Raw genomic sequence first — 15,426 nt, forward strand, 5'->3', positions numbered from 1 at the left:
GTTGAAGGGACTGACCCCTCTTGGTATCGGATGGAGTTGGGCGGATGCAACTTCGGTGCGGATGAGCGGCCTTCAGGGTTTCTTTACTCGGAATTCTCTGAATTAGTCTCCAAGGTTTCTATGCCAGGGTTTCTGTCCGTCTTCGTCTGTCCATTTTCGTGACTGAAGTGTCGGTATTTATAGTGATTGTGGTGACCTAATGGGCTCAGAATGAAGCCCAAAAATTCTGATATATCGCAAGGTTCGCTAGGCGAAGGATTTGCTCGCCTAGCGAGCAGGCCATTTGTGACCTAATGGGCTCAGAATGAAGCCCAATAATTCTGGTATTCGCAAGCTTCGCTAGGCGAAGGAGTTGCTCGCCTAGCGAGCAAGCTAGTTTGGGCCTTTTTCTGGATTGGGTCTGTTGTCAGCTGGGCTTTTGTTCCTTTAAGGTCAGTGCCTTGCAGAATAAGTTGGAGTGCTTCGAGAAATGTTTTGCAAGATTAATGGGCAAATTTTGGGGTATGACAGCTGCCCCTGTTCAATATTCTTGAACCGAGAGAGTTAGGATGGCAAGTATGCCATTCGTGGTCTGGAGGTGGAAGATTATTGAACACTAGAATGCCCCAAAAACTTGCACTTGTTAATCGAAAGTTGGTCTTGATGGAGATGGACGTAAAGATGCCATCCAGGAAGTTTGATGATGAGAGCTTCAGAGCGCGTCGTACATTAGACGATATCTGAAGACATGGGTGTCATACCGGGACATACGCTAGACCGTATAGTGAGTCCTCCATTATGTTGTCGACTTCGCTGGGGAGTCAGAGTATGTTATACGCCGCTGGGGATAAGGGATCAGAATGGATCATACGCTAGACCGCATCTGAATAGCAGAGTGAGTTGTCCATTAGGCGGATGACTTTGCTGGGGAGGAAAGAATGGATCGTACGCTAGATCGTATCTAAGTTGCGGAATGAGCCGTACGTTAGGCTGTATCTGACGAAGGTAGAATCAGAATGGATCGTACGCTAGATCGTAGCTGAGTTGCGGAATGAGCCGGACGTTAGGCTGTATCTGACGAATGTAGAATCAGAATGGATCGTACGCTAGATCGTATCTGAGTTGAAGATCCAAACGGGTCGTACATTAGGCCGTATTGGAGTTGCAGAATGAACCGTACGTTAGGCTGTATCTGAAGAAGAAAGTAGTCGTACGCTAGACTACATCCCGAAATGTACCGTACGCTAGGCAGTATCTGAGGATTTGAAGGTCAGAATGGATCGTACGTTAGATCGTATCTGAGTTGCATAATGAGCCGTACGTTAGGCTGTATCTGATAGTATTTGTATATGTTGTATTTGCAATGAATATCTGGGGTGGGCTTAAAGATGCCACCATTGGGCGAATATCAGAGTGCTTGCCAGAGTGGATTGTATCTGAGAGATGTAGTTGAATCTTGAATGTAATTGATAAAGATGTCCGTCTGAATGGACCTCTGTTTTGACTGTATCAGGAGGATAATTAACCTGAAAAATAAAGTTAGCTTCACGCTATGTCATGATGCATGAGATGTTTTATTCTTATGAAAATAAATGCGAACAATGTATGCATGCGTATGTTGTGAAATGATGTAATGAATGAATTATGCGTCTGAAGAGTTTTTTTTTTTTTTGGCGACTCCCTGGGAAAATAAATCCCCATCTTCTGGTTGGAGATACTTGTATTGATGACCCTTTCTCAGCTAGGGATACTTGATTTCCGTCTGATGGTAGAAATATTTAACAGAAGCCTGGCTGGGGGTGGAAGAGATGACCAATTTGTCTAGTAATGCCAATTGCTTCTGGGGGATAACTGGCTTTGCTTGGGAATAGAACTAGAAACGGATTCATTGGAAAGCATGGTTAGACCTTCTCCTCGATCCTGAAGTCTTGTAGTAATCGCTACTTCTATTTTATGCGTGCATTTTTGGTAAACATCGATCATATTCAAATGCACATATTAATTCAAATTAAATCAATGGACGTTTACGCAAACAAAACAGAAAAAGTAAAACAAAAGCATCTTTTTGGAAATAAAATTGTATTGAGTTTGAAAGAGGGCCTATAAACAGGCAATTTGTGTACAAAGAGACAGAAATCCTAGTAAGAGGAAATTGTCGAGAACATAAAGAAAAAGCTATGAAGGAAAAGTCCTATCGATTTTAATTCTGCTACTGTCATTATATCTTCAAGTATCTCATCTCCTGCTGTCGGATAGAAGTGATTGGCTTGTTTAGTCCCTTTGACTGGGTGAAGCTGGCTGAGAACGGGACATAGTCATACGCTTTTAATCCCTAATTTTTTCCTGGACTGCCTTTTCAGGTTTTCGGTCCACCAGGATACCCTTTTTTGCCCAAGCCGCCTTTTCAGGTTTTCGACTTGCCGGGTGTACATTTTTATATGTTTATCCCTAATTTTTGCCTGAACCCTTTTGGTTCGCCGGGATGCCCTTACTTTTGCCTAGGTACGTCGACCTAGCGGGTCTCTTTTATGCGTAGTATTTTTTTGACTATGTCTGCGTTCACGGGATGTGGGAAGTCTTCGCCATCCATCGTAGCAAGTATCATGGCTCCACCAGAGAATACCTTCTTAACTTCAAATGGCCCTTCGCATGTGGGAGTCCATTTGCCCCTGGGGTCACTTTGTGGTAGAATGATACGCTTGATAACTAAGTCGCCGATTTGATACACCCGTCTCTTGACCTTTTTGTTGAATGCCTGGGTCATGCGCTTCTGATATATCTGCCCATGACAAACAGCCGCCAGTCTCTTTTCATCAATCAAATTTATCTGATCGAGTCGAGTCTAAATCCATTCATCCTCGTCTAAACCAGTCTCTTTCATGATTCTTAGAGAGGGAATCTGAACTTCCACTGGTAAAACGGCTTCCATTCCGTAGACTAAAGAGAAAGGAGTTGCCCCTGTCGAAGTGCGTACTGAAGTGCGATAACCATGAAGAGCAAATGGTAACATCTCATGCCAGTCTCTGTACGTTATTGTCATCTTTTGTATGATCTTCTTGATATTCTTATTAGCAGCCTCCACGGCGCCGTTCATCTTTGGCCGGTACGGAGAAGAGTTATGGTGTTTTATCTTGAACTGCATGCAGAGTTCAGTAATCATCCTGTTGTTCAAATTGGCACCATTATCAGTGATAACTCTTGCTATTCTTCCGGAGAGAGCAGGTTTCTCAAATAGAATCCATCTTAGAAATCAATAAAGCGGTATGGTTCGACATATACTGTCTTAGTCGGCGAGCAGCCCAGGCCAAAGCACAGCAAGCTTTCTCGAGCTGTGAGTATCTTGTTTCACAGTCGGTACCTTTTTGCTAAGGTGGTATATTGCATGCTCTTTTTGACCAGACTCGTCATGTTGCCCCAACACGCACCCCATTGAATTTTCTAACACGGTCAAATACATGATTAGAGGTCTTCCTTCAACTGGTAGCATCGGATTTATGGGTTCTTGGAGATACTTCTTGATTTTGTCAAAAGCTTCTTGACGTTCATCATTCCATATCATCTCTTGATTTTTCCAGCGAAAACCTCTACATAGTCACGTAACATCCGACTCAATCTTTCTTTGACACTGTTTTCCAAGCCTGCTCCTATTTTGACTTCTTTCTTGTCTACTTCAGTACCCAGATTCACAGTTTCAATTGATTATTCCTGCGGCTGTATGGTCTTTTCTTCTTGTAATAACAGTCTGGCAAGTTCTTAGGTACTTCACAATCTTCCTCACTTCCATCCTCGGCTTGGTAGATCGGATTTTCAAAGTCATAATGAACAGTAGCAGAGTCATTACCAACAGGATCCAGAGTGGATATGGATCGGCAAATTGTTATGTGAGTGTGTGCAAGAAAACATAGCTTGTTTGAAAAATGACAGGAAAGATAAAGAGCGCAATATTTGAATGCAAAAAAAGGTCCATTGATTTATTGAATGTGAATATGCTTATGAAAATGACAAAACCTTTAACAACACTTAATACATTAAAATAAGCAATAACAATTACTCCTGACTAAAGGAAATCAGGATAGTGTCTTCAGCCTTCCAATTATTGAGTCTGTCACCAATTGTTGGGAAAATCCAACTATCCAAGTCACAACCGTTATCAGCATCTTCCACAGCATTGACAGTCTCGTCATGGTTAGGCAGAGGGGCCGTGATGTCATTAGGAGTCTCCGGAGGATCAGAGGTATCCGCCTGTATCTTTCCACTTCGAATGCCACTTTCAACACGTTCACCCGTCAATATAAGGTCAGTGAAATCTGATGAGGAACTTCTCAATAGATGGCTGTAGAATGGGCCAGTCAGTGTGCTCATGAACATGTCCACTAATTCTCGATTAGTCATGGGGGGTTTGACTCTGCCAGCCAAATCTCTCCATTTTTGAGCATATTCTTTGAAGCTTTCTTTAGAGCCCATAGTCATATTCTGCAACTGTAGCCGAGTAGGCGCCAATTCAGAATTGTATTGGTAGTGCTTGTAGAAAGCTGTCGCTAAATCAGTCCAGGTGCGGATGTTAGAGCTCTCGAGCTGATAATACCATTCCAACTGTGTGCCAGACAGGCTCTCTTGGAAGAAATGGATCCATAGTTTCCTATCAATGGTATACGGCTGAATCTTTCTCACATAAGCTCTCAGATGCATCTGAGGACGAGATGCCCCGTCGTATATAGTGAAAGCGGGGACCTTGAATTTGCGGGGAATGACCACATCAGAGACCAGACCTAAGCTTTCGAAATCCAGACTGGGTGTCTTTTGACCCTCCATAGCTAGCATGCGTTCTTCCAGCAAGTTATACTTATCATCTTTTGGAGAGTACTGTTCATTTTCATAATCTTCATCGTCGTCCTCATGGTTGAAGAGATCAACATTCTTCTCCTCCGAATCATTCTCTGTCTCCTCTTCTTGATCCTTCGGAATTCTAATCTTGGTTCCTGCAGTCTGTCCTTTAAGCCTTCTTCCCGGGTTAATGTAACTCACAGGTTTCTTGTCTTTCTTTTTCTCGAGCAAGAGAGTCTTCAGTTCCTCCTGCCCCTTGGATAAGTTCAAGATCATCTCCTGGAATTGAGCATTTTGAGCCTGGAGATCTTTGACAGCTTGTTCGAGGGCCATTTTTCTGCTTGCAGGAAAACCGTGAGAACATTGATCCCTTTAGAGTACCTGTTATGCAATGTTATGTTATGCTATGCAATGTATGAAATGTTTTCAATGTTTAAAGTCCTTGAAATGGTTAGTACAATGTCATGATGTTATGATGTTATGATGTTAAGTAAATAACAAGCACAAGCAAGTCACACAACCATCATTCCTAGGTTTTAAGGCTTGCATGAGTTCCATAGGTAAGTACCCTCCCCACTGAAGTTTGGTTGGTTCAACCTGTCCTAGAATAGTAACCGGGTTCTAGAAGGATCTCAAATCATTGACCTTTCCTTAAGTCCACTTCAGTGCAACACCATGTGGTTGACCGAAGCTTCCCTAAAGTCCAATCTCAAAGAGTGTAGTATCGAGTCTCAACCAACCCCAGTCGGAACCGAAGCCAGTTATCTCACTACTTTCAAATGGCTAGAATGAGTCAATTACGGTTCTAAAGGTCTGGTTAATGCTTTGATGACACCACGCGGAAGCCAAATTTTTCCTCAAGTAAACATGAGGAACATCAGGACATCCAAAGTGTCACATTAACCGTAGCCATCATTTTGACCATTCCAGTATACGCCGGATAGTCGCGATGATCTATTGCTACTTACCTAAGGTACACTAGATCCGGGTGTAGGATCTTTCACTCAAGCATAAAATACCCAAGCAATCCCTTAAAAGTAAATCAGACATTTTGAATAAGTGATCTTGTTGTTTTAAGGTAACCTCTCTTTTTAAGATCCCCAGCAGAGTCGCCAGTTCTGTCATACGGTGAACTGACTTTGGTGTGTTTTGCTTTGGAAAGCAAATGTCGCGGTTAGCAAGAGTCGCCACCGACTTTTCTTTTATCCAATAAGGAAAGGTGGAAAAGAACAGGAAAGACCTTAATTAGATTTTGGGTTCGGGAGATACATTATACAAAGGGAAGGTGTTAGCACCCTTTGTATCCATGGTTATCCATGGGCTCTTAATTGCTCGATCACTTATGTTTGTCTGAAAAAGTGTTTGTGAATTGCTTAGAAAAGGTTTTGAAAGGAGAATTTAACTTTGTAATGATTCTTGTATGAATGTATACAAAGTGGTTATCTCGCTTAGTTTTGAAAATGGTTTAGAAAAATATAACTCGGTAATGATTTTAGTATGAATGTATACCAAGTGGTGATTTTCTAGTATTTGTGAAGTATGAAAAGTATTTTTAAATTATGAGTAAGCAATTAAGAGTTATACCTACCCAAAGTCTTGATGGGCATTTCCTATCCTTGTGAGGGTAAAACTGTCCTTACTATTGAGAAATAAGTAGTTTTATCCCTTTGGATGTAAAAGGATCATCGTAGGGTCATCGATTGGTCATTGAAAGCAACGGTTGTAAGGATACCTTAGCATTCGAAGGGATTATCATCATTTAACCGTAGGCTACACCGAAGGGTCATCGAGGGACAAAATCATATATTCGAAGGCAACATCCGAGGGACTATGATTTATTTTAGAGGGACATGATGATTTAATCGAAGGGTCTTGGCTAAGGGTATCTCCACATTCGCGGGACATGACCGTAATACCGTAAGGCAACAAAGAGAGGTCCGAGATCACATATTCAAAGGCAATATTTTGCAATTAAGTATTTAAGATGAATTTCCATATTATGATCAATTAGGATGAATCTCCACATTAAAATTAATTAAGTAATTAGGATGAATCTCCACATTAAAATCAATTAGGCAATTAAGTAATTAGGATGAATCTCCACATTAAAATTAATTAGGCAATTAGGATGAATCTCCACATTAAAATTAAGTAATTCAGAATCCATCTCCATAAGGGTATCCCCCAAATAAAGTGGAATACCTAGCCGGCCGTTTCATCGGGAATATGTAAGCCTTTACACAATTCAGCACACGGGTTAGAACATCGAGATAAAGTACAATTGTAAATTGTACCACAAAATAAACACAACAGTCCTAAGGTCAGGCCAAATAATGCAGAATTATAATAAATCTTGATTAGATAAGCATAAGGCAGAACAGAAAAGAAACAAAATAGCCACTGTCCCGTTCGCTCCTGCTTCGCCTAGCGAAGGCTTAGCGAGTGCTCGCTACAGGCTCGCTTAGCGATGTGCTAGCGAGCGGCTACGGGTTTTGAGTTTGATAGCAGCATGATCTCCGGAACCCTGAACTTTATGGCATTTAATTACAGGAATAGCATGGACAAACATTCAGGATATCCAGGCATACTTAAATTCATGTGTGAAATCAAATTACATATCCGAAAATTTAATCATGATGCCTTATGTATGTAGAGATTACCGATTCAAAGCATAAAACAGTAGTGATGCGCAAACCTGTTTGCAACTGAGCTGCGATGTTGAAGGGACTGACCCCTCTTGGTATCGGATGGAGTTGGGCGGAGGCAACTTCGGTGCGGATGAGCGGCCTTCAGGGTTTCTTTACTCGGAATTCTCTGAATTAGTCTCTAAGGTTTCTATGCCAGGGTTTCTGTCCGTCTTCGTCTGTCCATTTTCGTGACTGAAGTGTCGGTATTTATAGTGATTGTGGTGACCTAATGGGCTCAGAATGAAGCCCAAAAATTCTGATATATCGCAAGGTTCGCTAGGCGAAGGATTTGCTCGCCTAGCGAGCAGGCCATTTGTGACCTAATGGGCTCAGAATGAAGCCCAATAATTCTGGTATTCGCAAGCTTCGCTAGGCGAAGGAGTTGCTCGCCTAGCGAGCAAGCTAGTTTGGGCCTTTTTCTGGATTGGGTCTGTTATGAGCTGGGCTTTTGTTCCTTTAAGGTCAGTGCCTTGCAGAATAAGTTGGAGTGCTTCGAGAAATGTTTTGCAAGATTAATGGGTAAATTTTGGGGTATGACAGTGTCGGATGAAGAGAGCCTTTGATCGGAGAGTGCGTCCTCGATGTTTCCAAGTCGGAGATTTAGTGTTGAAAAGGATCCTTCCTCCTCAAACAGATCACAAGGGAAAGTGGACTCCTAACTATGATGGGCCATACATTGTCACCAAGATTTTCGATGGTGGGGCCTTAATGCTTGCAACTATGGATGGTGAAGATTTCACTTCCCCTGTGAACTCAGACGCAGTTAAAAAATACTTCGCATAAAATAGACCCGCTGGACAATAAAAAGAATAGTCCAGGAAAAAAATGGGCATCCCGACGAACCAAGAAAATGAAAAGGTTCGGGCAAAAATTAGGGATTAAAAATGAAAAGATTGTACACCCGGTAAGTTGAAAACCTGAAAGGGCAACTTAGGCAAAAATGGGTATCCCGGTGGATTGAAAACCCGAAAGGGCGATCCAGGCAAAAGTTAGGGATTAGGCGAATGACTGCGTTCTGAGTAGTTCTGAATCTCATCCCATGTCGATAACTGGAAACTTTCGAAAGGTAGGAAACATTCCAATCACTCTTTTCAGAAAGTCGATCATCTGGAGGATCTTGAAGACGAGCGAGTCATAGCAGGATTGGAACCCGATAGAAATCCATTTCACATTGCCATTAGATTAATTTATGTTTTTTATCTTTTGTGCAATTACCTCTTTCCAGGGATTGCTTCCTGATGTAAATGCCTATTCAGAGGCTGAAGATTGTTCATGACTTATCTTTATTATTCCCAGCAGGGGTCGTTGGCCCACGCGCCGCCTCAATTATCATTTTCCTTATTTCTGCCGATGCTGACAGGCATGAAAGTTTTTCGGTATTCAGATCGAAGTGGCATTCAGGCCAGTTTTCCCATGTTTAGATCGAAGAAGTTTCCGACGTTCGGGTCGACGCAACTTGTGGCATTCAGGCCAGTTTTTTCGGTATTCAGACCGAAGTGGCATTCAGGCCAATTTTCCGATATTCAGATCGAAGAAGTTTCCGACGTTCGGGTCGACGCAACTTGTGGCATTCAAGCCAAGTTTCCGGTATTCAGACCGAAGGGGCATTCAGGCCAGTTTTCCGATGTTCAGATCGAAGAAGTTTCCGACGTTCAGGTCGATGCAACTTGTGGCATTCAGGCCAAGTTTCCGGTATCCAGACCGAAGTGGCATTCAGGCCAGTCTCTCAGTGTTCAGACCGATATTAATAATCTCATATCTTCCGATGTTCAGATCGAAGTCATTTCCAGTATTCAGACTGATGAGCGGCATTCAGGCCATGGTTATTTCTGTGTTACCATTTATTTTGGTATCCAGGTTAACATTCTTTTTCGGTATTCAGACCGACTCTCACCGTACCAGACGGATTCTTCTTTCAAGACCACCTCTTTGCCGATTCTGACAGGCATTGTTACTTCACTTCACTTCAGTGCAAATTTTCAGGCTTTTATTGTATTCAATCCCTTGATACCTCGAAAGTGCGAAAGTTGCTGCTATCTTCTTTTCGGGTCTCCAGTTGATTGAATAGGGGTAGTTGTAGCACCTAAAATTTTCCCCCCTCATTCATGCATTCATTTTTAGGTCATTTAACATTTCATATTGCATTTCATCATGTCAATCAGAATTAGATTCAAGAAGCTTGAATATCATCCAAGACACTTTGTGGGTTTCTATCTGGGTGATCAATCAACACAAGGGAATGACTTGAGTTACTTCCAACATGCTCAAATAGGGTCTATTCATCATTCAAAACACTAATCTTGAAGGAGCAAAAGTCTGTTCCTGAGCTGTCATGCTCGCTAAGCGAGCAGCGTGGTTCGCCTAGCGAGTCTGAACTGTCATGCTCGCTAGGTGAGCAAACTCTTCGCTAGGCGAAGCCCACGCGTTTTAAAATATAACAGAAAAATCTTGGACTTGGACCTCTCTCATTTGAGCCCACAAAGCCACGAAAATCAGGTTATAAATTATAAAAGTTCAGGAGAAGAAAAGAAGAGAAGAGCTAACAGAATTCAAAGCAGCCTCCATAGACACTGAAGAAAAAAACTCCTTTGCACAGGATCACCTCTACCAATTCCATCTCATATAAACCCTAAGATTGCTTTGCAAACCCAACCGGGCAATTCAATTTCATTCGATCTCTCCAATCAGGTTTGCCCTATTTCCATTACTTTATGCTTTCAATTTGAAATTCCTGAATGTATGAGGCATCATGGGTGAATTTGGAAGAGAGGGTATCGTTAGGTTTCACATGTGGGTTTAAATATGCATGAATGTATAGAACAATGCCTTGAATGTTCGATCACTTAATTTCTGAAATGGGTACCACGGGGTTTGGGGTTACTGAAATCGGACTGTTATCGAGGAAGAACCCAGAATCCGCAGGCATTCGCTAGCAATTCGCTAGGCGAATCTGCAGCGAAGCTTCGCTAAGCCTTCGCTAAGCGAAGCAGTAGCGATCGTGAAAGTAGTTGTTTTTTTCTGTTTACTCTCTAATCCGTCTTGTGTTTGTTGGTTTTTTCTGTTTCTATTGCATCCGTGCACTGTTTACCTGACGTTGTTATGGTTATGGTCCTTCTGTTTGGTGCAACTCTTGATTACACCCCATCTTGTCATTCTAACGTGTTTGTTGAGTTTTTGTGAGGGCTCACATGACTCTTGAAGAGATAGCTTTCTTGGTATTCCACTTTGTTTGTGGGATACCATTTGGAGATTTATTCTGATTACTTTGCTAACTTGCTTTCTTTGATGGTGCTAACTTGAAAGATCACCGGGTTTCTTGCTTCTTTAGTTGTTATTACTTCGGATTTTTATCCGTGTGGTAGATCTCTTGATCCCTTTATCTTTCCCGCATTTTACCGTTTTCTTAGTTGGAAGACCTCGATAGGAGGCGACGTTTTTTGTGTGTTTACTTTTGTGCCCAAAGACCTCCAAGAGGAGGCATCAGTGCTAAAGACCTCCATGAAGAGGCAATTGACGGATAAAAGGGATTAGTAGTCAATCCCCCATTATTCAGTGTGTCGTTCTTTATGCTCGCACTACGTGTCGATGCTTCAGAACAAAAGCCCAAGATCTTTTGTCCGGTCAGTCAGTGGAGAGGGTTCCACCTTTCTGAATCCCCACTTTTTGTCATGAGCTCACCCTGTCCAGGTTTAAGAGCTATGAGGTCTTATCCTCATTACCCTTTTGATCTGCTCACCCTGACGTTCAATGTCAGTGGTTAAGAGCCCATTTGATTACCCTTCCATGGCTTGTTTGTCGAGGTTGATATGACCCCTCTTGACTAAAGCCCTACCCACGTATGTTTGAGCCCCCTTGTTGGCATGTTTACTTTATGCATGTTTGTTTTGTATGGTGTGATCGTCTCCCCATAGGATTGCTAGGCTTCGTATAATCTCTCGTTTGCATGTCAATTAAGGTAGCATGGTTCCTTCGTCTAGGACTTCCTTTTTTGCATGAGCATTCCTAAAACACAAACAAACTCATTGATTTTTCTTCTCCTAAGAACACGTTAACTCCTTCTACTACAGGCGAGTAAGTCTCCAAAGGTCGAGCATCCGGTAGATTGCGTAGTAACGTCGTTCACCTAAAAAAAACACAAAACAAACAAATAGGTCAGCCGAACTACGGTTTGCTCTGATTCTCATTCCAGATGAGATACGTAGGCATAAGACGCGATGTCTTAGCGAGCACACTCCTCTTTAACCCATAGGTAGCCGAGCTACGAAGACTCTGATTCTCATGTTCAGATGAGATATGTATGCAGTGGATGCAACATCCGTGCGAGTCATTTTCTTTTGACCCCTCTTTTAGTAAATAATACATTAGATAAACCCACACCCTTTAGACAAGAACAACAAGAGTGGATCTTGTAGAGTACTACGGATGCATAGGGGTGCTAATACCTTCCCTTCGCATAATCGACTCCCGAACCCAAGATTTGGTTGCGAGACCTTGTCTTCTCCTTTCCTTTTTCCAGGTTTACTTCGAGCGTTTCCTTTCCCTCCTTTGGGATAAATAACGCACGGTGGCGACTCTTCTGTCATTTCTTTCTTTTTTCGTCGGTTGTTTCGTTCCTTTTTTAGGTTGCGACAGATACCATGACTTACCTCTAGGTGGCCAAGGTAATTACGTCCAAAAGAATCTTTGAATCATGTGCACTTCCTTCCCATCCTGAATATACAGACGTAAACATCATGTTAAAATCACAAGCGCACATGACATTCTATGTGATTGTTGCCTTTCTATCTCTACATGAAATTTGTTTTTCTACAGGAACCGATGCACTGATATGTGTACCATCAATCGCACCTATGCAGTTCTTTAAGACATAACCCAAATAATATGAATAACTAAACCATAATCAAAGTATGTTGAAATAAAGATACAACTACAATAGAAGAATACGAATTATGTGCATACCTTAAACCAAGGATAGTATTTTGAATTATTTTTAATTCTTTCGGGAAACTCTTTGGACTCTTGATTTATTAGTTCCTTTCCAAATCGACAAACTGTCCTTAATACCTCCTTAAAATTGCGTGATATTGTTTCAGTGGAATGTTGAAAGCGGATTGAAGCAACTCTATGACGAACATTATGACCAATTATGAATAAAAATGTAGCAACCTTCTCTTCAACAAGCACATTTCTTGAGTCACATAAGTAGTTCTTCTCCCTCAATTAATTACAGAAATTAATAAAACATTCTTTCTTCATTCGAAATAAATCAAAACAACTTGTTCCAGATCCATTTAATACTTCAGCAACAAACTCACGACCAGTCAACGAAGAGGTCAAAACCTTTGCTTTGTTAAAGTATTTCTGATGATAGTTATAAATCATACTATTAAAAAGAAATTCTGCGAATTCATCATCATTTGCATCAGAAGTAGAATCATCATTTTCATCAATATCAATTCTGGTTAAAACCTGTCATACAATTTAATAACAAAACTTTAAGAATGGTACATTCAATAAAAAGGAAATAAAAAGGTTTTATAACATATCTATAAAATTCAAAATAATGCATAAAAACACAAACAATTATCAGGAAACAGAACAAAGTACACAATCATAAAAAGAATAAACAAAGTACTAAGAGAAGTATGTCTGATTACCATCACCATAAGTTCAAGTAAGACTTTATCCTTAAAGTTTAAGTACCCATCCACATTTCCTCTCAACAGACATGGCGATGAACACTTCTCTCCAATCAGGATTCATAAATTTTTCCAAAGCTTTTCCATATGCATCATGTGGAATATCTTCCATCTCATCCAGAACAATCACACACTTAGTAAGAGAGCAGTCTGATGTCACACGTGAAGTATCTTACACACTCCTATCCCTATACCTCTTAGCTTTTTCCAAAGATGCTTTAGCCCATGCCGAAAGTGCCTCTCTCATCATATGTGATGTAGACTCTTTCTTGGATCATACTTGAACTTGTCTCTTTCCACTATGTGTGATATGCTCAACTTCATGTAGATCATCGTCTGAACTATCATTATCAACACATACATGACTCGCACTCCCATTGTTAAGGTATTGATTGTCAAGCTCATTTTCTTCATCTTTATTTGGCGGGTCTTGGGTAGATGAATGATGAAGTACTCCAATTGCATTATTTTTGTTGAATATGATTTCCAACAACTTATAATGATCACACCCTTTCTTTTGAAATTGAGAAGCTTTATCATGTACCTAAAATCAGTTGCAATTAAAAACTTTCAAAACATTATAACTATATTTAACAAACAGTAAATGCATTGTGATCAAATTGTTAAACAAACAATAAAATGTTTTTTCACAGAAGAATTTAATGGTAAATTGACATAAAAGAGAGGAATGAACACAATTATATTGATTTTGGTATAACAAACAGAATCAAAGTGGTTCTGACGTGGATTATAGTGTATAAAAAAGTGATAAAAATGACATAATAAATGATAGGCTAGGAAGTTTGAGAAGCCTAGAATCTCCTAAGAATAACTTCTAATTTCTAGTCTGCCCACTCCCCTGCATGTTCCTTCTTTTTATTCAACTAGTGTCAATTTCTCTCTCCTCACCCATACCCCAGTTAGCCCACTCAGCAGGTAGTTATTAGTGAAATTATACTTGCTTCCCCTTCTCATAACTATCAGTAGAATGTTTGTTCAGTTGTATAGTGAGTGATCCTTCCATAAATATTCTACCCATAAATTACACCTCTTTAAAGATATTTGAAAATATTCTATCACATGTGCTTTTGTTTCTAATGTGAGAAAAACCAATAATATATAATAAATGTCTGTGCATGCTACAAAATTGTGCCAGAATGACAAGAAACTAATACCTATATATCCTCAACCCTTCAGATGGTAGAACTATCTGACACCAATGCAACAATGACAAAGACAATAATGGTCACATACAATCACTATGATTTTCACAAACTGACCGGTGGTTTTGTGTCTCGTGTTCGGGTTTGTGCTTAATAGACTAATGCTAATTCAGGAACAAAAAAAGTGCTTCGAGAAGCAAGTAATGGTTTCAAAGATGCAAAAGTAGTCAATTTGAAAATCAGGTTCTAAGATAAATCTGAAATTACCAAGAGATAGTAATGCCATTTCATAATGTGATAGTAGTATAATCCAATCAATAAAGCTAACCACACATTTATTTGAAGGCAATAACTAACATATGGGTTTAGTGTTTTGATATATTTAATCATAACATTGTCTATTTAGGGACATTTTGTGATCTAGTTTCCCTATAGTTTGGATGGCTTTCGTTTTTTTGTGTCTGCTATTGTTGGATCAATAGGTAGCAATGTTGCAATAGTTAATTGATGTTTATGATTATTTTCAATTGTGAATATGATGATTCTTATTACAATCATTTATACAACTACTAACTTTCATGAGATTAGACCCTAACCCAAGCCCTTTGTATCTGTCACCGAAATGGTTACAGTCGGTACTGCTTATGTGGGGCATTTTACAATCAACCCAAAACACCTCAAGGTTTATAAAAGACAAATTGTACTTAGTAAGAAAATAAACTTGCATTGTACAAGTTCTGTTGTAACTAGCAAATATATTGTATCAACCATGTTCTTAATAGAAACTTATAACTAGAGTAAAATACTACAGTTCTTAAGAACCATGGACAATAGGCTCTAGAGTTACCACACTCCCTCTTTACCCATAATGATAATCAATTTAGAAAAATATCCAGCCAATATAAATCACGGTATAATGAAATATATAGAAGAAATATTGTAAAACAAATTTGACAGCATCTTTTGAAACATTCAAATATCCCAAATTATAAACTATAAGCAACATACCTTAAGATAATTTATCCAGACCTCTTCACTTGCAGTAACTGTGTTTGTTTCTGTGTCCCACCCAAA

The sequence above is a fragment of the Lathyrus oleraceus genome, chromosome 3 (genome assembly GCF_024323335.1).
Source record: "Lathyrus oleraceus cultivar Zhongwan6 chromosome 3, CAAS_Psat_ZW6_1.0, whole genome shotgun sequence".
Classification (NCBI taxonomy): domain Eukaryota; kingdom Viridiplantae; phylum Streptophyta; class Magnoliopsida; order Fabales; family Fabaceae; genus Lathyrus; species Lathyrus oleraceus.